The sequence below is a fragment of the Phasianus colchicus genome, chromosome 25 (genome assembly GCF_987193195.1).
Source record: "Phasianus colchicus chromosome 25, bPhaCol1.hap1.1, whole genome shotgun sequence".
Classification (NCBI taxonomy): Eukaryota; Metazoa; Chordata; class Aves; order Galliformes; family Phasianidae; genus Phasianus; species Phasianus colchicus.
Window position 1 is genome coordinate 2,830,784 of NC_143460.1, and position 24,605 is coordinate 2,855,388.

The 24,605-nt window shown below is 46.9% G+C and overlaps 1 protein-coding gene and 2 long non-coding RNA genes across 6 annotated transcripts in view; 1 reads left to right on the forward strand and 2 right to left on the reverse strand.

Annotated features, from left to right (window-relative positions):
• KCND3 (potassium voltage-gated channel subfamily D member 3) overlaps positions 1-24,605 on the forward strand; it is a 94,192-nt gene that overhangs the window by 23,967 nt on the left and 45,620 nt on the right. The gene's annotated exons all lie outside the window — the stretch shown is intronic.
• The window catches only part of LOC149915038 (uncharacterized), an 82,564-nt gene that overhangs the window by 9,486 nt on the left and 48,473 nt on the right, over positions 1-24,605 (reverse strand). Inside the window, exon 2 of the long non-coding RNA XR_016459834.1 lies at positions 12,468-12,580. This is a non-coding gene — a long non-coding RNA (uncharacterized LOC149915038). The remainder of the gene's footprint in view (positions 1-12,467; positions 12,581-24,605) is intronic.
• Positions 18,234-23,362, reverse strand: LOC116236973 (uncharacterized). Its single transcript, XR_004168643.2, has 3 exons — positions 22,198-23,362; positions 19,738-19,866; positions 18,234-19,041 (listed from the first exon to the last, which is right to left on the reverse strand). It is a non-coding gene; the product is annotated as an uncharacterized LOC116236973 (long non-coding RNA).

Here is a 24,605-nt window from a genome sequence, read left to right on the forward strand (position 1 = left end):
TCTTATGTTTTCTGGTCCAGTAAATATTAAAGTCAGGGAAGAAACTCACGACGGGTCCCAAGAGTATGAACACAAAACAGAGCTCTGGTTTTATTCATGCTGAAATCAAACAGTGCATTAAAAGCACTTCATAAGATCTCCCTGGCACTGGTCTGTACCGAATCCTGCACTGTTCACACACAGGGACAGGTCTGAGTGCTCCTCTGTTCCAGATAAGGCTCCTGAGAATCACTCAGAAACAACAACAACAAAATAATATGGAAATCAGTAGGAATTGCAGAGTGGAAAGGAATGACCACATGAGAATGATAAATGTACTGAAAAATAAGGAGAGCAAGGATATACATCAACACAGGTACATAAATCACACAGATGCACAATTAATTTGTTACGCCAGCTATGCCTGCGGAGCTCAAGCAATGCTAAAATATGATGAAGAAACCCTAGGCAGATCTCTTCGTCCCTGTCTGGAGTAAATGATTACAGCTGTATTGCCCAAGTTAACATTTCCTTAGGAAATGTCCTGGACCCAGGATCCAGCTTGGGTGTCTGCAGAGAGAATGACCACTGAGTGGCACTGGGCAGAGCAGTGCTGGGCACAGCAGCACCAGGCAGAGCAGCATTGGGCAAAGCAGCACTGGGTACAACAGCACTGGGCAGAGAAGCATCGGGCACAGCAGCACTGGGCAGAGCATCACTGGGTAAAGCAGCACTGAGTACAGCAGCACCAGGCAGAGCAGCACTGGGCAGAGCATCACTGGGTACAGCAGCATTGGGCAAAGTAGCACTGGGCACAGCAGCATTGGGCACAGCAGCACTAGGTACAGCAGCACTGAACACAGCAGCATTGGGCACAGCAGCACTGGGCAGAGCATCCCTGGGTACACCAGCATTGGGCAAAGTAGCACTGGGCAGAGCATCACTGGATACAGCATCACTGGATACAGCAGCATTGGGCAAAGTAGCACCAGGCAGAGCATCACTGGGTATAGCAGCACTGGGTACAGCAGCATTGGGCAGAACATCGCTGGGCAGAACAGCACTGGGCAGAGCATCACTGGGTACAGCAGCATTGGGCAAAGTAGCACTGGGCACAGCAGCATTGGGCAGAACAGCACTGCGTACAGCAGCACTGGGCAGAGCATCACTGGGTACAGCAGCACTGAGTAGAGCAGCACCAGGCAGAGCAGCACTGGGTACAGCAGCACTGAGTACAGCAGCACCAGGCAGAGCAGCACTGGGCAGAGCATCCCTGGGTACAGCAGCATTGGGCAAAGTAGCACTGGGCACAGCAGCATTGGGCACAGCAGCACTAGGTACAGCAGCACTGAACACAGCAGCATTGGGCACAGCAGCACTGGGCAGAGCATCACTAGGTACAGCAGCACTGGGCAGAGCATCCCTGGGTACAGCAGCATTGGGCACAGCAGCACTGGGTACAGCAGCACTGGGTACAGCAGAATTGGGCAAAGTAGCACTGGGCAGAGCAGCACTGGGCAGAGCATCACTGGGTACAGCAGCATTGGGCAAAGTAGCACCAGGCAGAGCAGCACTGGGTACAGCATCACTGGGTACAGCAGCACTGGGCAGAGCATCCCTGGGTACAGCAGCATTGGGCAAAGTAGCACTGGGCACAGCAGCATTGGGCACAGCAGTACTGGGTACAGCAGCATTGGGCAAAGTAGCACCAGGCAGAGCAGCACTGGGTACAGCAGCATTGGGCAGAGCAGCACTGGGCAGAGCAGCACTGGGCAGAGCAGCATTGGGCAAAGTAGCATTGGGCAAAGTAGCACTGGGCACAGCAGCATTGGGCAGAACAGCACTGCGTACAGCAGCACTGGGCAGAGCAGCACTGGGCAGAGCATCACTGGGTACAGCAGCATTGCGCCAAGTAGTACTGGGCAGAGCAGCACTGGATACAGCAGCACTGGGCAGAGCAGCACCAGGCACAGCAGCACCGGGCAGAGCATTATTGGGCACAGCAGCACTGGGCAGCCTGGGGCTGGTGCTGCAGCCACCAGTGGGATGGGATCCTGGGAGCCCTCGGCTGCTGTCACCACGTGGCTATTTATAGGCTCATGCTGTGTGCAGGGAACTGCAGGATGTTGACTGTTTTTCTTCTATGAATAAAACATGGTTATATTTCCTGGCTGGAAAAGCTGAGAGCTGCTTCAGATTGAATATTTTCCCCTCTGATTGGGCTGATCAGCTGAGCTGCTTCCTTGCGCTTCAGACACAGAAAAAGGACTTGAGATTTGGCCTGAGAGAATGAGTTACAAACACGAGGTCAAAATGTCCTTTGCCGTGACAGAATAGCACATTCTATTAATATTTTTGGGGGAAAAAATGATAAAAATTCAGGAAAATTGCTTTTTCTTCAAGATACAGCAGGGTGCCTGGATGCTCAGCTTCAAGCAACCTCCCCTAAGCACCAAGAGCACCAAGCAGCACACACTGTGCTCCTTCATTCCAGCTCTGTGCCATACCAGAATAAAACAGCACCCGATCTCCATCAGATCCATGCTGAGCATGGCTGTGTGTTGGTTGCTGAGCATCCTGCTGCCTGCAGCCTGCCCCAACCCCTCTCCCTCTTGTTTACAATGCCAGGTTTCCTTGGGTGTGAACCGCCAAAAAGAAGGTCAGTTTGGCCGATGCATCTTTCCATATAGTTTTGAAGTAGGTCAAGTAATATAGGACTTGGCGTCACTCTCAAAGTAATCATAAGTGGAATTAAATTTAGATCTCAATAATAATGAAGGTGCTTGAAAAAGCCAAGAAGTCCAGGCCTGGTTCTGTGGCCCCTCTGCAAAGCATCTCTGCCCCCATCTCAGCGAATGGTTAAGCACAGCACTTTCATTGTTAAAAATTCTGTTTATTTATGAGCTTCTATAAAAAACCACAACCTTACAGCTACCTCTGCAAGATGAATAAATGCCATTAGCCTCTGTTTTTACAGCAGAGGTTACTGCAGCATGGGAAGATGAAGTGAGCTGCCAGCATTTGTACCAAAGTGATGCGACCAACCTGGAGAGACAGCCCAGCCTTCTCTGGTGCCTGATCTGCACGAGGACAAGCTTTACTTTCAGGATGAGAAAGGCTGAGCTTTAACAGATCGCTCTCATGGCTGGCTAAACTGCTTGTTTTGAGTGGGATTCAGTTTTCTCCTGTGTTTCAAACTATCCTGCAGGAGAAAGCTGGCAAGAAGAAAGCCTGACCTAATGAGATTATCCAGGCTGCTGCTCTCAGGGCCAACCACACTGAGGAGGAACAGAAAGGAAAGCGCATTACTGACCGATAAATAAAATAAAACTCATTTTCTGATCTATTTTGTAAACTAAAATGCTAAAAGAAACCTCTACGGCTATATTAAAGCTGAGAAATATGTAACACCAAATCAATGTTAAAGGCCATCTCAGCATCCTTTTATCTAACCAAAATTGTAAACACACTGCTACATTCCCAAAGCATAAAATCCATTTACACTTTGCATACTTGAAAAGAAGTCTAATGCATTTTGAAAGCCACAAACCTAACTGCATGCTTCTCCCATTTAATACAACAGGGCTTAACAAGATTTGCAGGAGGCATGGAAGGCAAATTGAACCCTACAGTTGAGCATGCAGTTTCAGGTTCCCAGCTGAGAGGCAAACCCGGTGACGGGGAAAATGCTACACCAGAAGAGATCAGAGCAGGATAAGGGATGATAGGAGAGCACAGGGCTGTGGCTGCTTGGAGCAATGCAGGCAGCAGGGCTTGGGCTGTCCAGGTACTGCAGTTCTTTCTGCACTGTGCCACCCATCATGGCAGAACCCCTGGCAATCAGCCACTGGCTTCTGGGTCCAGTTTGAGTGCCAAGGGGCTCCTCATCTACAGCCCTCCTGCTCTGCTCTCAGCACTGAACCCATGTGCTGTGATGGGGAAGCATCAGGGCAGGTGATGCTTTTCCCTCTGCCTAAAATGAAAGAGGCAGATGTGAAGCTTCACTTAAACTGGTACAGAGGCAGCAGAGAGCTGAGAGCTTATCCACAAGTGGTCTGAAGCATGGCACCAGCTCAGATGACTCAACACCACGGACTTGAAGGAAAGCAGAAAGGCTCCTGCTGACTTGTGCCAGCCCTGCTCTGGCAGTCAGGAACATCCAATACACACCTGGAGGGGACGCAGAAGATGATGGGGGATAACATTTGTCCTTTTTCCCTTACTCTCTGTGCAATGCTGTGCCACGGTCCACGCTTTGGATGGCACGTTCTGAACTGTGCAGATCATTCCAGGGAAAACCAGGTTCCCTGCTGCAAGCTGAGGGTACAAACTCAGTGGTGCTCCTGTGCCTTTCAGCCCCTGCACATCTCCTTCCCTCGCCCTGAGCTCTGCCATCCCATCTCTGTAGCCCAGGGAGGCAGTGGGGGTTTCCATAGCAACCCAACAGAAAGCCAGCGGCTCCCCTCACATGCAGAAATGGTGAATGGCTGAGAGATGGCTTGGGAAAACCTGGAAATTCGGCTGAAAATAGGAAAGTTAATAACAGAAAGTGGTAGTGGAATGCTGCCCGGGGACTCCAGACCTTTTCTGGAGGTCCTACTAGTGGCCCAATGCAATTTGCTGTCTCTCTTTTTCCACTCCAATGAGAAGAAAGATTGATTTTGTTTCCTGCTCGGATGCAAAGCATCTCTGGCTGCAACGTTCCTTCATTCAAACCTGTTATTAGCAGCAGTTCTCCTCATTCTATTTAATGAAATAAAAGCGATTCTGGGGGACTTGGAGAGCAAAGAAAGAGAAGCAAAGCCCCAGATCCCCCCTAAGGAACAGATTCACTTGAAAGCATCTCCTGTTACAGTAAATGGGTGTAATTGGTGCTCTGATGTCCTGCACGGCTTTACAAGTGACAAATCAATCATTACACAAACATCCTTTGATAATCAGCGTGGTTACGTTAATTATGATAAAATGCTTTTAGCAGCTGCAGTATGTGGATGCAATGCATTATTTCATAGGAATCATATTACCCCACTTTTCTCTTCTGTAATGCAAAGTCTCTCTAAAATTTTCATACTTCAATAGCTGAACTCGGAGTTTATAATCTACTCTGCCAAGTGCCAATTGTGGAAAATGCGGAGTCTGTTAGCATCACCGTTATTAAATATTAAGTAATATTCCTAGGAAAAAGAACCATTGCCACTTTCCAAATGACAGACATACAGGAGGATGGTTCCTGACCCAGGGGATCAATAGCAGCAAATTAAAGTCATAGAATCTCAGAATGGCCTGGGTTGAAAAGGAGCACAGTGCTCATCCAGTTCCAACCCCCTGCTATGTGCAGGTCACCAACCAGCAGACCAGGCTGCCCAGAGCCACATCCAGCCTGGCCTTGAATGCCTCCAGGGATGGAGCATCCACAGCCTCCTTGGGCAACCTGTTCCAGTGCATCACCATCCTGTGGGTGAAAAACTTCCTCCTCATATCCAACCTAAACCTCCCCTGTCTCAGCTTACAACCATTCCCCTTGTCCCATTAGGACTTCACCTAATGAGTAATACCACATCCAATTGGAACTGCAAAGAAATTTAGCTTGCCAGAACGCAGTTTACAGAAGTTTAAATTTGACTGGATTGCAATATTTCTGTGCTCTTAAAAAGTGCATCTGTAAAGAATGGTAGAGAGCAGTGGGTGAGGAGTGGGAATTTAACATGAAATTCCCACTGGCCTTCAGGGGAGAAGGAAGAGAGGTGGGGTCTGAAGGCTTTTGAATCAAAGTGACAAATTATTAAGAGCTGATCGATGGATACATCTTCACACAAATAACCTCTGGAATTCAGCATCACAGCACAGCACGGAGAGTAAGGATTGGGCTTCATTTTCAGAAATAAATCATACAGTTCTATCAAAAACAGGAATTGATGGCCAAGATCACACGATGTGGACTTAGGAAAGGTTATAATTCTTTTGAATTAAGAGAGGAATGTCCTTGGTGGTCGGTTTTCCATCACTGCCTGTTCAGAGGCTCTCTTTTCAGAAGCACTTTGCATTTGTCACAGTGAGTGGCAGGACATGGGATGGGATTCTGCAGCACACAGCAGTGCTGCTCTCAGATCCCCTCACATCCTAATGACTGCAAGGGGTCAGACCTTTGGCTTTATCTCTTATCACGGAGCTTTAAGAGAGCCTTTCAGGGGATTTTGGTCAAGCAGAACAGCCACGTTAATTGTGTGGGAAACAGAAAGCACATGTTTCAGCACTTGCCTCAGCATCTGTGTTATTTCTGCAATAAAGCCTATTGCTGTGAAAAGGATTTCGAGGTTGGATTCATGCTAGAAAGACCTCGGTGGTGCAGATAGGAAAAAGTAGAGGGCATGGCATTGATATTCGGGTGGACTCCAAGGCAGCACAAGGGGAAGGCAGGGTGGGCACAGGAGCCCTGCTGCAGCACAACGCGTTTGAGCTGTGATTTCTCATCTGCACAGACAGCACGGTTGAGATGATGGAGTGCTTTGACAAGAGCTTTGATATTTCAGTGCTATGGGAAATCAAAATGAAAGAACATACAGGAGGGCTCCAGCCAAACTCCAGCCCCCAGCAGGAGCCCAGCAAGGCAGCATTGCCTGGCAGCCAGCTGGGATGGCACAGCACAGCACAGCACTGCGCTGCACCCTGGAAGGAAGCACGTCCCCACTGTGTCTTTCAGGGATGTAAATCAGCACATTTCCAATGGCTGTAGCACTTTTTTTTCACCAAAGAGGGGCTTAACCCTGTATTTTCATCAATTTTCCCTAATCCTCTTGGTATTAGAAGATCTGAAAATAAACCCTCTTTCATATTTGGTGTGGTTTTGGAGTCTGAAATGGTTCGAGATGTGCTTTTTTCTCCCTTTTCAGCCTTATCTGATCTATGATAAAGCTGAGTTTAAACTGATTCATCCTACTTTTTTAATGTTTAAATGTACTCTGCCAAAGCTCCATCATAATGTCACACACTTCTAAAATGCATAATTCATCCAGCCCACCTCTTCTGAAATGCCAAGAGGATGCTGCGCCCCACCAGACAGCAGCAAATAGCTTTACAAACAAGTACACAAGGAAACAGGATCATTTAAGAACTAAAACCAACCCGAACTGCACCACTGCAACTGTGATCTTGGGTGGGGGAATGCAGACAAAGCCCTGAAGGGAGGGAGGGCTCTTTCCCAGGGACATTCAGAGCAGGGATTTGGTTGTTCTCAGTGTTGGGCACTGAGGGCTCTGTGCTTTGTACCAGGACTCGAGGATCTGAGAATCACTGACAGGTGCAGATAAGACTTTTCCAGCAAACGCCTGTCAAGGAACTGTGTAAGAAATGACATTGATTTTATCCCCATGCTGCTCCTATTTCAGGGAGAGCCTTTGTCAGTTCTATATTTAGCTGCTATATTATGTACCTCGCTAATAGTCAGGTAGAGGTTTGTCAATTTGGAGCCCAGCGGGGATCAGGTTAAGACTCTGCAATGAATGCCACTTTGTGCAAAACTGGTGTTTGCTGACTGGAATAAAACAGAAGGAGAATGAAAGAAACCCAGAGAACCGCAGGCAGAGGAGTTTCCCAGGGCTGTGCAGCTCAGTGCTGCCCGCTGCCTTGGGATGGGGTGGGCAGGGAGCATAGCGAGGACAGCATCCGATCACACAGCCCTGCTTTGCTGGAGACAGGCTCTCATAAAGCCAAAAAAGCAGCTCTCCTCATTCCCCGTGAGTCTGGAATAAATAAAAACTGAAGCAAAATATACAAAAAAAAAAAAAAAAAAAAAAAAAAAACCCTGTAAAAACTCCACAGTCATTTTCCATCAAGAGCCCCATGCGTCTCATCAAACATTGAAGAGCAGTCTGTGAATATCTGAAAAAAAAAAAAATGACCTCACTGCAATCCTTCAAACCTTCCCTTCAAGCCTCAGAGCACAGCAGTGCTTGCAGCAGGGCACACCAGATGAATCTGGAGTCCTGTGGCCACGTGTGCTCACGTTTACCAACGTGTTTGCACTCACAGCTGCTTCTCATATGGTGGGAACACAAAGCAGATGCGTCAGCAGAGCCCTGAGCACTCAGCCAGGCTCCTCCTGGAGCTGAACAGGAAAGAAAGCGATGCACCAAACAGCTTAACGCTGCTTACAGATCTTCCAGAGGCCACAAACCCAAGGAGCTCAATCACTCTCAGCACCACAGATATTTCCCAGATAGTCCCAATTATCAGCATTTCGGGGCATGTCAAAGAGAGAAGTGCTTAGACCCCAGCTGAGGACTGTAATGCCTTCTATGTGACTGAGTCTTCATCGGTCTCTAATTAATCTCAGAGGACTGATTGGAAGCGCTCTGAGCCCTGCTGAGAAAATAATGTGTATGGGAACCCTTAAAGAGCAGAGCAAAGGGAAGCCAAGCCCTACAGCAGAAGGTGAGAAGGCCAGGTTGGATGGGGCCCTGGGCAGCCTGGGCTGGTATGAAATGGGGAGGTTGGTGGCTCTGCATGTGGCAGGGGGTTGGAGCTTCATCATCCTTGAGGTCCCTTCCAACCCTGGCCATTCTGTGAGGCTGGAGATGCAGGCTGGAGGAGGAGGGTTACAGCTCTGTGCAGGAGATGAGGATGTTCCCAATGCGACACTTGAGCAGTGTGAGCCACTCTGCTGTCCTTTCAGACACCGGGTGGCTTTGTGGGAGCATCACAGGGCCCTGAGCTGCGGACAAGAGCAGTAGGACAAGTTTTCCCTTCCTTATATCACTCAGTGCCATCATTTACAGCTGCATATAAAAGAAAGTTGGTCGTTTCTGCAAGACTTTGGGCACCGAAAGGTCCCGTGGGAGAAGCAAGGCAGAATGCTGGCAAATGAGTGCAGGATGGGACATAGCAGGCCAGGGATCCATTAGCAGCTTTTAAGGAGGGAACATTATGCTCATCCCTAGAGTTGGCTGCTCATTGGCAAAAGGCAAAAACCCATCTGCAGAGCATGGCTCGCAGCTGATTCACTCACTTTTGAACAACACGAGTGTCTTCTATCAAGTTCTGTAACCTCTTTCACTGCTGTTATTTATTGGGTGCCTTGGTTTGCTCGGTAGCAGGCTGCAAGGGGAGCTACCAACAACTGCTAAAATAGGAATTCTCTGCTCCAAAAGCCTCAGAATTCAAGAGGAGGTGGTTTAAAAGAGGCAGGAACCCACTGTGCAGATGAAAACCAGGGGCACACCGACTGACCCCTGTGCTATATATACTGAAATGTGTTCCTGATCCAGCAAAGCAAGTCAGCATTGATTGAGATGGGGCTTACAGTAACACAGGTGCTTAAATGCTTTGCTGGATGGTGACTGGAACACTGCAGGTCCTGATGGATTCAGCCCAGCTTTCTTGTGGTAAAGTCACTTTTGTTATATTTTGCTGTATTTCTGTCTTGTGCCCTATTTGCTGTCTGCAAATAGGTGGCTGTGATCTGTTAATGCTGACTTTTACACTGCATTTACATCCTTTGTGACATGACTTAAATCTGAACCAAGACAAAGGTAAAAGGGGTGGGAACAAAGTCCTGATTTAGCTTCTTTATAGATGATGATTCCACTTACGAAACAAAACGCATTATTCAAGAGAGGATAAAAGATATCTTCTATAGGAACGCCTAAATCTGCAGAGGGACACACAGCTTCCATGACTCATAGGAAGATTTACTATCTATACCACTTTTTAGCACGGCAATTTAAGGCTCATCTGCTGCAAATGGTTTCAAATTGAATTTCTGGGGTACAAACATGCAGGGAAATGATCCACTGAGTACAGAACCAAACTGGGGGTGGGTTCCAAGTGCCCTTTTGCACCTGAGCTACATGACCACAGCGTCTCTGTGTCTCAGCTTGCTGCTGAGGACTGAGTCATCCAGCTGCTGCAGCTCCAACAATGAAGGAAGTTAATGAAAGAGACAGAGCAAACATCCTGTTTTATTCTTGATGCACATAATTAGCTAAGATGCAGCTTCATTAACCAACCTTCCCTTCCCAAAGGACAGTCTGCCATCACTTACAGAACGCAAAGCACTACACAGTGTCCCTATGTACTGTTCTTTGTATTACAAACCTGTATCACGACGTCACCACCATAACTGCACCACTGTCAGCAGTGCCAGAGATGTAATGGGCCGCTGAGGCTTATGTTCCCTCTCAGCTCTAGAGCTGATGCCTCTCTTGTGAATGTGTTACTGAGGCTGTGCGTGGAGCAGAGCTGATTCCTGCTGAATCACTCGGAGGCTTTTTGCTTCTTGTAAATTACCCCCAGCCCGGCTGCTTCCCTGCCACAAGCATTAGCAGGCAGCATTTCTCAACTGGAACATCGAGCAGGCGAACCCTGGCCTGTGAATTGCTGCCAGGCTCTTCCTCACACACATCCCTCTCCTCCTCAGCAACGTTCCCCACTACCCTGATGGTGAACTCCAGGCTCAGGGTCCTGTGGCCATTGGATGTGGGTGGGTGCCCGGTGAGTCACTGCCCCCCCAGTCGGTATCCTGGCTGAGTGACTCCTGTCTGAGGCTGCCAGGGATTTTTTGCCATATGGCAACAAGGAGATCTGATTAGTTGACTGTTTCCTATTTGTTTTAATTAGTAGTTTATTAGCCATATGTTAAATTGCACATTTCAACTATTCAGCAGCGTTACTCAAGTCAGAATGCGTCTGGATGGGGTTTCTGTTGTCTCCAGAGCCACGTGGCTATTTGCTTTCCATCATGTCCCACAGGGGGGGTGTGTGCCCCCACAGCCCCCCCCTCTGCCACCCATGTCCCATTCCCCCAGCGCAGCCTCATGCATCCCAGCACAGCTCCATTGCCCTTAGGAGAGTTCCCTGTTAAGTTGGCAATGGGATTCCTCCAAGGACCCACCCAGGGATTTTCCAGCTCCTCAGAGTTCTCTCAATGACCAGAATCAATGGCATTTATAGACCTTTTGAAGTTCCATTTTCCAATGTTCAGCTTCAGGTTTTAGCACTTCTGCACACCGAAACGCCTGAATGCTCTGCTAATTTTACCCTTGACTACTTCCACTTTTTCATATTCTTATAATCTTTCTCCATTATAGCACTACGTGTCAAAGTAATTGCACAGAATTAAACATCAAATTCTGGTTTACCAGCTAGGCTAATTTGTTTGAGTTTGTTTTCCTTTTTTTTTTTTTTTCTTACCCTTTTGAGAACCGTGAACATCTTTTTATACAAATATATTGATGGCCTCTCCATGCCCATTTTCCTCCTTCACAAAAATAAATATTTTGTTTCACACTTCCACCTTCTCTTGGAAAGCACCTTTGAACTAGGTTATCCAACGCAGCTGACAAATGCGGATTCCTAGATGCTGAGATTGACTTTCTCATTCTATTTTTTCCACCATGTCATGGGTTGTGATGGTCTATAATGCAGCACCCCCACTCTCAGGCACTACATTTAACCGTGTTACCCTGATTTTTTGCACTTGCTCCCCACGTGGGCTCAGATCAATTTTTAGATCCTAATGACTGACACATTTTTAAAACACGTTTCAGTGCTGTGCTTACAACAGACCCCAGGTGTGAGCTTGCCACTGCAGATGCTCCCTGCCCCAAACCCTTGCCCATTGCAAGGGTGAAGGAGCAGACTTACAGCCTTGCTGCTGGTGCCCTCTGCTGCTGCTGGGTGCAGGATGGAGCCTCCAGTGCCCACCAGGGCTGCAGCAGCCTGATGCCTTCCTCCATCCCACAGACACAGGGCTGCTCTGCAGGCTGAGCACCCAGCCCTGACTTTGCCAACCAACCCCAAGCACAGCAGCAGCACTGCTCATTATGTTTTCAGAACAGTTTCTTACGCCATCACATTGCCCTAAAGCAACGAGTGCACCAGCCTACAATGCTCCTCGTCCTCTCCCCAGCCTGTGGGCTGTGCTCTCTGTAACTGCCCACGGCAGGAGGAAACTGACAGCCAATGTTTGTTCTGAAGGTGGCATAAGGAAACAACGCTGCACAGCTGTCCATTGAGCAATAACCAGCAGCACCCTCCCTGGCCATGTGCCGGGCTCAGCAACATCTTGTCACCGGCTGTGACATAGAGGCTGTGGGGCCTCTGTGAGCATCACAAACCTCTTGGTACTGAATTTCAGGGTTGTGAGATGGCCCTGTGTTGCCACACTCTGCTGATGGCCTCTCCCAGCCCACCTGCTCTGCAGTGCAGTGGGACCACAGACGCTTCCCATGGCATCAGATGCTCATTTGTGCACGAAGGCAACGAGAGAAACTCCCCTGAGGAGCTGAAGAGTGCTGTATTTACTCTCCTTTCTTATGAGAGATAATAATGTCACCGGTCAAGTTAGTAAACACTGACAAATGTGACAAAACGGAGAGTTAATCCTTGAAGCCTGCTGGAACTAATTATTCTGTCCAATTTGCTGGCAAGTACAGATAGAAACACACCCTGTGACCTCAGTGTAGTCATATTAAATATTTAAAGTGACTTACTAAATACACAAAGGCTCTGAACTTCCAGCTGATGTCGTAACATGCAGATCCCAGGGAAGAACACAGTGCCAGCAGCTCAGCCTGGGTGTGAACAACTGCAAGTTATCCTTCAGCTGGAAAATAAGACAAATGAGACAGTATTAAAGCATCAGATAAGAAAAGATGTTCCCTTTATTAAAAAACAGCAGTACATTCTTTACATTTAGCATAAAATCTGCTGTAATTACGTAGCAGTTGGAAAGCAATTTGCAACAGGCTTTATTGTTCAGCATCTGTGCCAAATTCTCAGGGAAACATCCACCAGGGAATAAAGTAAAATGAGATGTGCCACAGTAACTACAACATTTAAATGTTTGCACGATGGAAATTCCAGTGAGGCTGAAACAAGCTACAACACAATTGCACTTTTGTGTTGCTGTTTTTGTTTTGTTACTTAAGGGGCTCTGGGTTTCACTTAGTTTCTCTTTCCCCTGTACGTACACACCCTAGGAACACTATAATCCACACACACACGTTGGTAAGGTTATATTACAAAAAGAGTTGTTGTTGAGAGAAAAAAATCAAGTCTGCAGCAGCCACGGAACAAGAAGCCTTCTGGAGGTACCACCACCAGGGCTTCACTAATCATCACTTCGTGTACCTCTTTGGTTTTGATCTCGACAAGAAGAAGAAAGTAAAAAAGCTTGTAACAGCTAATGACTTGCAAATTCAGCACAGCATCCCAGAGGAACCATCCCATCCGGATGGGAGAAAATGAGCTCACACAAGGTTTGGTGGATGCCTAAAGGAAGCTGTGCTGTTGCTTACCCTCTTGTAACCCGCACCCAACCTCACCTCAGCTGACACAGCAGAACAGAACTGTGATGGAAACAGGCAACCAAGCGGTTGTTTTGCATGGATCACCCATGGGAAGCCATGCAGCAACCCCCAGCTGTGTCTGGTGTTGAAAGCTGCATCCCTGTGCTGTGCAGAACAGGAGCCTGATGTTCTTTGGATGGCACTTAGGTTCCCAAGGGACCTCGTGTGTCACAAACGACAGCCTTGGGTTCATTGGGTACCTGCTGATTCCTTCTTTCTTTTTCTCACCAATTAAATAATATCCTTTATGATTTAATTGCAGACCGTCACATAAAATGGGAATGCATCTCTACAAGATGTTCAGTTCAAGCCTGAAGCTAAATAGCAAAAACAAATTCATCCCTTTTGGTAATGAGGAATACAGGAGTGCTTGGAATTAAAGCACATTAACAAGTTCCCTGCCTTTTTCTCCCATCCAGAATTGCACTTCAGAGCTCTATCTCATGCTCTGCCTCCCTGTGTTACCCATCTCACCAGGCTGTGTGCCCTCGAGCCTCCAAGCAGCTTATTAGTCTTACAAAATGCATAGGATTAAAAGATCTTTAAGCTCTACAGGCTGAATTTTAGTCAGCATGGATACAGATGGAACAGACCTTGATTCTGGATGCTTACAGTGCCATGCAGTAGGCTTTAACACACGCACTTGTGATGTAAGGTGGGTTCAGTGAGGAGTAAGTGAATGTCCACGTGCCCTTTCAGATGAGGGGTGAAGTGCACTCCAATGGGGGAATCAAAATCTTATCAGGGAAAATAATTGCTTTGTTGAACAGAAAAAGGAAAATTTCAACTTGTTGTTCAAAGAAATGTGATGATGTGTGAGAGGAAGCCGTGTAGATGTGATGATAGGAGGAATGCACTGTGCTCTGTGGACTGGAAGGAAAGCCAGGAATAACAGAGAGCAGAGAGAATCAGACAGACATTTACAGAGATCCTAGACTTTATTCAATGAATTATTTAAAGCCTATTTCTGATCTGGCACAGGAGTTCACTTGGTCTCCAGAAGGGAGTAATGGGAGCCCCATCACTTCTGCCATTCAACGAACAAATGGTTGGAGACACACAGCACGGAACATCGAACTGTTTGACTTTCCCTTCTTTGTAGCACCCGCCGTGTTTGCAGCCCTGGAGCTTCCAGGCAGCCCAAACTTCACCAGTTCAATCTGTGCATCAGAGAGCACGGCCAGAGCTCTGCTATCTCAGGGTGAAGTCACTTGATTTGCTGAACAGCCCCTTTATTCTCCACTGGTTTTGATACCCTGGAGGTGCTTACCACCTCTTTCTACACCACCCTCAGTTCTCTGTCCTACAGATATCCTTCATAAATCCTGTGGTCGGAGAAGAATCCCTAAAGAACACACACTGTGTCGACCTGGTTCAACACATTCACTGTGCCCCTAAATAACCACATTGCTAAGGGTGAGCGTGAACAAGCTGGGATATGTAGAGACCAAGACAGAACGTTTGAGTTCTGGGCAAAGCTGACATGTGGTGTTTCTCTCCCTCCTATTCAGTGGCAGTAATTTCACCTCTCTGGAAAGAAGGAAGAAAGGCTGCAAGCATGAGATTATTACATTTGGTACATTTATACCCTGATAGAAGCTAAAAATAGGCTCCAGTGGTTGCTAAGTGCATTTCAAACGGCTTTCCTTAGAGGTAAAAAGGGGATTTTATTTGAAAAGCCAAAAGGTGGGATTTGTAACATCTGGGAAAAGAGCTGAACAGAAAATCGCTGTTTGTCGGAACAGAGGAAGCAGGGAGTTTGTGTTCCCTCTGCTTCTCGAGGGCTGTTTGCAGGAAGGAGATTTGGGCATTCCTCAGAGTGCTACAGAAGAATGCACGAGCATTCTAATGGCACTTTGTAATTGCTGATGGCTCCTTGTAACTGCTTTCTGCTTAAGCATTTGGTGTGGGATATCTGGTGTAAAACAGTCACGTTTGATGCTGTAGTGCAGGGTGAGGTCTGTTTGCCTTCTGTCTGACTCACGCAGTTCTTCCAAGGTCTGAAACACTGAAGTGTATGGACAGACTGCCATTCTCATTAAAAGCACTGTGATTATCATTTTGCAATAAAGACAGTAAGCCGTTAGAACAAAGAGTTGTAGTTGTAATTGAAAGACGTCTGATGTCAGAACAATTTTTGAGACACACTCCAGATATTAAGAGCCATTTCCTGCTGTAGTAACTGCTGTAGGAATAGGCAACCTGCTAATGTGCCTACCTGGCAGAAAACAGCCTCGAGATAATTAGAATTATGGACCTATAAATAGTATAAACTATTCCAAGTGCTCAGATGCTACCAGAGCTCATGCAGAAACAGTTGCAGGGGGACAGGGCAGGATGGAAGCTGGACCCCAAGCACTGCAGGCACCCAGCAGACTGTGACCACAGCTCCCCAGCGTGAGAGTTTAGGAGGCAGGAGAGAATTTAGGAGATTAAATCAATGGTTTAAAGAAAGCAGGTGTTACATTAACAGCTAGTGATGCCTCGATGTGAAGGACACGTATGGAGAAAGCACTGAGGACGTGGATTGGGCTCTGCCAGCACCCAGCACCTCCTGCCAGCAGTGGGATCCATCCCCTCCTTTTGCATTCATTACCAAATGGAAAAGATAGAGGAAAGTCAATTTCAACAGAATGAACTTGCATCTCAAACTTCTTTTATACATCGAGAAGCAGGTAACTCAGCAGAATGCCTCCCAGACAAAATCCCTGAGGTTAAGAGTCTGTATTATAAGATGACAAAAACCAGGCAATTACCAACTTGGGACTGAAAATTTATCCCAACCCACCTCTGTGCAAAGGCCTCAGAATGTCGTTAATGACCCACTTTGCCAGCAGCTTCAACTCCATTTGTTCCTTTTTTTGGAGAATGTGGGACGCTTTAACCAAATTCTGGGTAACTCTGAGCTGTGATGAAGGTGACAGAGCTGATAGGGACAGTAGCCACTTCTTTCTGATGCACTAATAGCCAACAGGTCCTTCTCCTCCGTACTCAGAAACCCCATTAGTGCAAAGCTCAGCTACTTCAAGTAATGTCTGCTTTTATTTTATTTTATTTTCATGAAAACCACCGTTACTTTTAATTCCTGACATAACTCTACGTTGCGAGTCAGTGTGTGATAAAACAGCAGAATATTCGCTGGTGTCAAACAGAGGATTTTAGCAATAAGTTTCAGAGCAATGTGAGATATTGCTACAATTATTTCTCGTGTTCACTAAGTTAATCTTTCCTTTTCAAACAAAATCTGAGATGATCGCTATGACCCAGCACTTCTTCCCACCCCACATGGCCCCGACCCACTGGGTGCACTACATCTGTGTGACTTACACTGACATCCCCCTCCTGGGGGAATGGCTGTTTATGAGGGTGGGTAGTGATAGGACAAGGGGAATGGTTTTAAACTGAGACAGGGGAGGTTTAGGTTGGATATGAGGAGGAAGTTTTTCAGCCAGAGGGTGGTGAGGCACTGGAACAGGTTGCCCAAGGAGGCTGTGGATGCCCCATCCCTGGTGGCATTCAAGGCCAGGCTGGATGTGGCTCTGGGCAGCCTGGGCTGCTGGTTGGTGACCTGCACATAGCAGGGGGTTGAAACCAGATGATCATTGTGGTCCTTTTCAACCCAGGCCATTCTATGATTCTATCATTCTAACTCTAACATGCTGACTGCCACAGCATCCCAGTGTTGTGGATGCAGCCTTGTAAGGCTTATTTCTCTCTGCTTAGGTGTTTTGGCACGGAAATAGCACGGAAGAGCTAAATTAAATCGTTACTCATAACGTCCCTGCAGTGCTCAGGATGCAGATCTCAGCAGTGCCACAGGATTCACACTCAGGGCGCAGCTCCCAGCAAAGCAGTGCTGGGTGAGCAGCTCAGTGCAGCAAAGCGTTTCTCAAGGTGATTTGAGCCCATAAAAACATTTCTCTGTGTACACTGTGCATTTTGAGGGCTACCCTAAGCCCATAAATACTGTTCGGTGCAGAAAAAGCAAGGACAATTTTATTTATGACGTGACCATTGGGAGGTTTTTCTCTGGGCTTAAGAGCTGCCAGACCCTGGTGGCTGTGGGGCACAGAACACTTGCAGGATGAACCAGAGCCCAACCAGACTTGTTTCCTACCTTGTGTTTTGGTGTGACAGAGCACAGGGCCCGTCCTCAGGGCACAGACGTAGAAGTAGGAAGGGATTAGAGTGGAATCCAAGAGAGGATTTCACATCTCCCTGCATGACCTGGAGACACCCGTAGCTCTGCTTCTGTCCCCATCACATCAGTGACTGCAGTGCTCACCCCCGACCCACAGCCCCGACCCAGGGCAGCTCAGAGCCCCAGTGCTGCAGCCAGGGGCGGGATGCCAGGCAGGGATGGGAGCAGCTCCCAGCTCCCACATCCAGCAGCTCTCAGCCATCTGACGCTGCTCCCAGGCGGCATTTTCTCACCTCAGACAGGGACAATGAGCCTAATGTGACTAATGTCTGAAAAGAGCTCTGAGGCAGCTGGATAGAAGCGCTAGCATTATGATTAATTCCATAGACTCATGTGGATTATAATAAGCACGAAGCCGAAGCACTGCACAGAGGATGTATGATATTATTCAGCTGTGGCTTTGCGGGGTGTTTGCTTTTCAGCAGCAGTTCAAAACCAGCAAAAAGAGCTGCGTATCACCCTTGCAGGGCACACAGCATCTCTCCATGTCCTCGGAGGGACGGGCACATCACACAGCACATACAGAACCAGTGCTGCCAACAGCACAGGGCGCTTCAAAGCCTGGCACACAAATGCCCGAATCACACCAAGGTTCAAAGACAAACAGCAGAAACGTGGTACTGATCTCACTCCTGGCTGTGTCAGGGCCGTGGTGGTGCAGGGTCACAACACGTTGTGTCTCAGTGCAGGCTTTGGCAGCACTGATATCAGAATGCTTCAGTGAGTGAGGGATCTCTGGTAGTCACGAAGCTGTTCCTTGAAAACAGTGCGGCCAGCAATCCTTCATCCCTGAACAAAATATCTTTTTTTTTTCTCACATCTCACGTTCTTCATGGAAGGAGGTGATGAGCACAGAGGTAGCTTTTCAATTCGAACAAACAAACAAAAGCAGAAGATTGTTGTGCAAAGTTATTTTGACATACAGAGTGCAGGTGAGCTCTCTGCAAGCACCCTGCAGCCCGGAACCACTGCCCAGTTCCCTTCACTGCAAAATCAAATTGCAGCAACAGCAAAGGTTAGAAGATCATGCACATACACAGAACAGGGTTTGCAGGATCCACCAGTATTCCCAGCCTGGTCACCAATGCAGTGTGATGCAGCCAGAACAGCCATTCTCATCTGAACTCCCTCCTTCCTGGGAAGGACAGCAATATGGCACACCTCGCAGGGAGGTGCAACAGAGCTTTAAATAACCACCCACAAACTTCCCTTGCAAAGAAAATTGCGAGTTGGTTAATGCCAAGAAATCTCAGGCTAAGACTGATAAAACAGGACTGCCTTCTGCATCTGTGGCACAGGAATTAAGGAGTCACGGAAAGTTTTTTGGCAAAGCGATCAGAAGGAGAGAGTTCTCACTTTGTTTTTTACTGAGAGTGTCTGTGTCAAAAGAAGAGGCTGCGATTCAGTGCAGGAATGAGATTCACACCGTTTGATGAGAGTCAGAAGAGCTGCATCCGTTTGGAACTGGGTGAATTTAGTGCAGAAACTTCAGATTTAAAGATTTGTGGTGAAGTCCTGTACAAAAAAACAACGGAGAAGAGAGGGCAGGACACAGGGTTCAAGTCAGGTATCCTCAGGCTAAAACATGCCACCTCTTCGGCCAGTTAATTTAAAACAGGATTAATAATTCCTGCATGATTAGGATTTTATGAAGCTTAATTAATTAAAGGTCATAAAATGCAATCAAGCTTGCCTATGACAGATACCAGATAAGTCAGGACCATCAGCACGGCAGCCGTGTCAGCAGCCCCACACACGGCCGCATGCAAAGCCAGAACATGTGGCTCTGCTCTGCTCCTTTCTTCAGGACTTTTAATACCTAAAAACGCTGCAAATCCCCTTAAACATGCCATGTTGGGGTGGGTAGAAGGGGCTGCTCGGGTTCGGAGAAAGGATCAAGAAAATAAAATGCAAATCTCCCCGCAGTTTGTGCTTATGACTAAGAACCCATCACACAGGTTCCTCTGATAACACGCTGCTGACTGCACCTTCCAGCCCTCCCCACCTCCCAGAGCCTCTGCCCCGTGCTGTGCCCAGCAGCCTGCACTCAGGGTTGCTGCTAGAGAAGCTGTGCCTGCAGCACTTCCAGCTGCTTGTCGATTGGGAAAGGCTCCAAACCTCTTAACAGAGCACTTCTGTCTGGGTAAAATTATCAGGGAGGATGAGAGTACAATTCGTAGCCACAAGAAGCAAAACAAAGCCAAACCTGACCTGAATTCGAGTCAAGCCACTCCAAATCCATACGTGTCTGGCTTCTCTTGGTGGGGGCAGGTAGTGATGGCCATTTGGGCACCATGCTTCACTGAGAGCCCGGTACAAAAAAGCTTATATCCTATGAGTCTATATAAATACATTAGACAGAGAATGAAAACCACACTGAGATTAGGTTTCCATCTCTTAACATCTACGTACAGATGGGATTAGTAAATGAACAGACCACTGAAGGAAGGAGAGGGGATTAACAATGGAAAATAGGGAGGGGGGGAAAGGTAGATAATCAGTGGCAGCTCTTCGGAAAAGAGACTGAGGGCAAATGGCACAGGAAGCCTCCATTTATTTACTTCAGCAAATGAGAGATGAGGAATATGAAAATGAAAGACCAATCTCCCTTTAGCCCTGGGGGATGCAGGGCTGTGGGCAGCCCCGCAGGGGCTCTGCAATGCACTGAAGGGATCATCATTCCGGGGCAGCTAAGCTTAGAATCCAATTTCAGCTCCAGCTATTAATGCAAAGTTTTAATCCCCCTCCTTAGGCAAATCATTTGAGGGAATGATGGATAGATAAATAAACAATAAATTCATAAAAGTCGGGCTTGCACAGTGATGGAAAGGGCCCATTTCTCATCGGTGTGAGTTTGTAAATGATAGTCCACGTGAGGATGAAGTTATCCTGCTTATGCTGGCTTCAGATCAAGCCCAAATTCTGTACTCGAGAGTAACAAGGAAGCAGCGTCTGCTCTACAGTGAGCACCAATGAAGAAAATAAATAAAACAGTCTGTAGCCAGTCAATGAAAATCTCACCTCTGAAGTGGGAACTTACAGGAGATAAATAAGCAAGCGAGGCAGTGTCTGATCCTACTCAGTCCAGACAATCTGACACAAAGCCACACTCACTGTACAAAAGTCCTAAACATCTGTCTGGGTTGCAGCACTGACCTACAGCAGTTGTTTGCAGATGTTCTGTTCCAAGAGACAAGGCAGTGGCAGAGCAATTCTTCCGCCAGCAATGCCTCCCAGTCTCTAGCAAACAATAGGTCACAAATTTACGGGCCCAGAAGCTGCTTCAAGCCACCATATTTAACCCAGCAATGACCCATGAATTTCTTTTTACATGCATTTCTACATTTATGCATCCTCAGCTCCTGCAGCCTTCACTCCCTGGGAGCCCAGATGAGAAACAACCAAGAAAGAAATGCTAAGTGACCTGGTTAACATTTTTCACAGCTCATGCATTTTTTTTTTGCTTCAAACGTTGACTCAGGAGAAGAGCCATAAGATAGTCCACAAATGTGCAATCTGTGTTGTTATCAGCTTGATTGGATATCCTGGGATATTCATCGTTTGAATTTTAAGGATTCCGAATTTAAAACCTTTTCATCAAAAGGTCATTGATTCAATACAACGCAGGAAGCTCAGAAGAAGCAAATCCCCTGGCCACCAGCAGGGTTTATTTGTTTATGGCATATCCAGAGGATACATGCATCCAAATTCTGCTGGAAGGGGATCCATTTTTCCCATCTTCTCCCACACCCACTAATTCTGCTTTGGAACAGCCCTCCACTATGCTGTCACCAAAGGGACAGGATGGGAATTGTGCTCTGTAGCTGCAGGTAAACCCACACCGTAGCTCAGAGTGCTGCTGGGTTTGGACATCTGCATGGAATAGACTCCCAAGTTGTAAATCCCTTGCCTTTCACTTACACTAAATCACTTTGCTAGCACTGAAAGGAAATTAAGAATGATTTTACACAGTCAGCTTTTAGCCCATTTACAATTTTCTGCATTAATATTACTTTTAAAACATACGCTCTCACTTCTGTCTAGACTGCAAAAAACATGAATTAAAGATAGTTGAAAGTTATTTAAGTCTTGTGCCCTCCGAACAGCTCCCTTAGAAGGTGAACCATTAAGTCTTGACCTCCCATTTGGAGCGGGCTAAAACACTTTTGCTGCTTGTTAGCAGATTAACAGATGAGACAGAGGGGAGTTAAACATAGCCGAGGTGTGAGAAGTAATTATAGGCTGCTGCATCAGGCTGGGAATAAGAAAAGCCAGTGTTAAGTATCTGCTCTGAGGGTGATATCTGTCTTTAATGGAAGAGGAATGCAACAGCTGAATGTGTTTCTTCAGCAGTTGACCTGAATCTCCATTTCCAAGTGAGTGATGGCACCCGGACCAACCTGGCTCTTCCCCAAGTCTCCATTCCCTTGAGGTCCCTTCCAACCCAAGCCATTCTACGATCCTCAAATTGCCTGTTTGCAGACACAGACTCTGCAGAAAGCTGAGTCTGAGGTATTAGGAAGAAGAGAAACCACTGCTCATTGCTGTTATAAACTCAACAACAGCCCAGTAGGAATTTGCTGGAACCACGTGTAGAAAAGTGCCTCTGACTGCCCTGCAGCCACCTGCAGTCACAGCACAGCTCCTTGCATCTCGTGTTGCATCATTCACCTGTTGTCTCTTGCATTGCACTGCGATCCTAACCTCTCTGAGGCTGCACTTCGAGCTGCACTGCGAGGTGTCGTCACCACTGTGATGTCACCACTTAGCATCAGCAGGGGCAGCTTCTCATCACACGTGGTTTTGCACAGCGTCCATGAGAACACAGCCAGGGCACCCAGGCAGCTCCAGCTCAAACAGTGACCGATGTTACATGATGTGCCTGAGTAGCTGCTATCACCTGGTTATGTTATGTACTGACTGGGTGAAAATTCTGTTGTACTGAACTTCATGCATCTTAATGCAAATACACACCAAGGATGTGAGTGAGACCATAAAAGAAAGCAATTTTTTTTCCATCTATTGTGCATAAATAACTACACAAGTTGCAGGGCTGTGGAGCACCACTGCCTCTGGGTTGCATTCTCTACACCACTCCTCCAGCTCCTCAGAGAGAAAGCTCTAACGTGGGAATTGTATGGCAAAGAGCACCAGAAACAGAAAAAAAAAACACCTTTTGCCTAAAAAAGATTCACCAGCATTCCAATGACTAGATCAACATTTCTGCAGTGTAAGTGCAGTAGTTCAGCACTGGTAATTTCATCAGCCAGAGGTTATGACTTATGCATTTTTCTGGAGTTTATGGCTGATTCTTTATGCATGCACAAGAGCTAATTGCATCCAAGAGAGTTCTGTGCCTGTTGGTCTGGAGGTGTATTGCCATATGTTTGGTGTATACTTAATTAACACAGTACAGCTGCACTGCTTTCCATTTGTATTATAGATTAGATTTCTATTACACATCCAGGCAGGAGTCCCACAATTCATATTTATTAAAATAATTACCCCAAGATTTAGGTGGTTGGAAGTACTCAGTCAAGCAGCCCAGCACTACTTTGCACAAGGAGCATAAATCAGCTATGAACCAAAACTGAATAGCAGGACTACTTAAGTGGTTGACATGTGAGTCAGAACATCAGATTAGCAGGCAGAGGGTAAAGCAGCCTGCTGAGCCTTTATCCAGGTGCTGGTTCTTCAGATGTGAAAGCTATTGAAGCGTGACTTGCTACTATGTTCATACAGATCACATTCAGATCTTTTTTTAGCTTCCTGCAATTTTTTCCTCCAGGCACCAAAAGTTCATTTTAAAATTCGATTTCAGAACGCGCTCGCTGGTTTTCAGTGTCAGTTCATGAAGCTCCTATGGATCAAAACCCACACATACCTGGGCATTTCTGTTTAAGAGGGTTAGAAGCTTGAGTAAAGGTGCAAATTGCACTTCTGCATTTCAGTCAAGTATGCTTCCAGTATTATTTTCCCTCTGTACAAAAGGATTTTGCATAGAGATACACTGAGACTACAAGGACAGAACAGATCCAGAATGCAAGCACATGCATTAAGAGAGCCCTAATTGCTTAAATCCAGGATCTAATTCCAACTTCAAACACACTCCAGGGGTCTGGAATACTAGGACCTAAAGCTGTGCTTTGGGTTTGATAGAAAGGGAACATCCAGCATTTTATGTGAACGTTATTGTCTCATCCAACTCTGAACTGAGGAAGTAATTTGACTAATTAAAGTCCAAATCTATGCAATTATAGACAGCAACGCATGGCTGAGGAATAATCAAATTTACTTTTTTAATCCATTCATTAGGCCATCAATATAATTTTATAAGCTGGTTCAGAGCAGCATGTAGGAAAGCAAAGCTCTGCAATTACCTGCAGAGAACTGAGGGCACAGCCTTGCAGCTCCAGCTGCTCTCATGCTCCGCTCGCAGCCCATGCGTCTCCAAGTGCCTCTGATCCCACCCCAGCTGGAAGCAGAACAAGACTCACAGTCGTCTCAGACAGGCTGACCATCAGCTATCAGATGGCAGTTGGCACCTGGCAAACAGTTTGTCAGATTTGCTTTTCCCAACCATAACAGGCAGCAGAAAATGCCTGCTTCCCATCCTCCTGTGTAACATGCAGCAGTTCAAAAACATCAACGTGTTGAGTTCTCCAAATATTATAGCCAGCCCCCAGAGGAGAAGGTGTTGATACACCTCTTCTAATGCTGTGCTCAGAATCAAACTGCTGTCAGTGTTCCCTGTGCAGCTGTACTGCCTGGCAAGGAGGCCCAGCACTGGGCAAGGAGCTGAGTGTGCAAGGAGCTGAGTGTGCAAGGAGCTGAGTGTGCAGGAGGGGTTCCTCTGGTTGGAGCATTCCCACCTTTGCTTTGATTGTTTGATAAGTCACAACGGTGATCTGAGGGGAAGCAAACTCCTGTGCTGTTTGAGAGCCGGATGGTATTTTGGAACAGAAGTTAATGGGGCTGTAAATCTGGAAGATGGGGGGAATTAACAGGTCACTTTGAATCAGTTGCTTCTGCAGTTCTTCTGTTCAGGCTTATTAGCATAGAAATTTCTAACTTTCCAG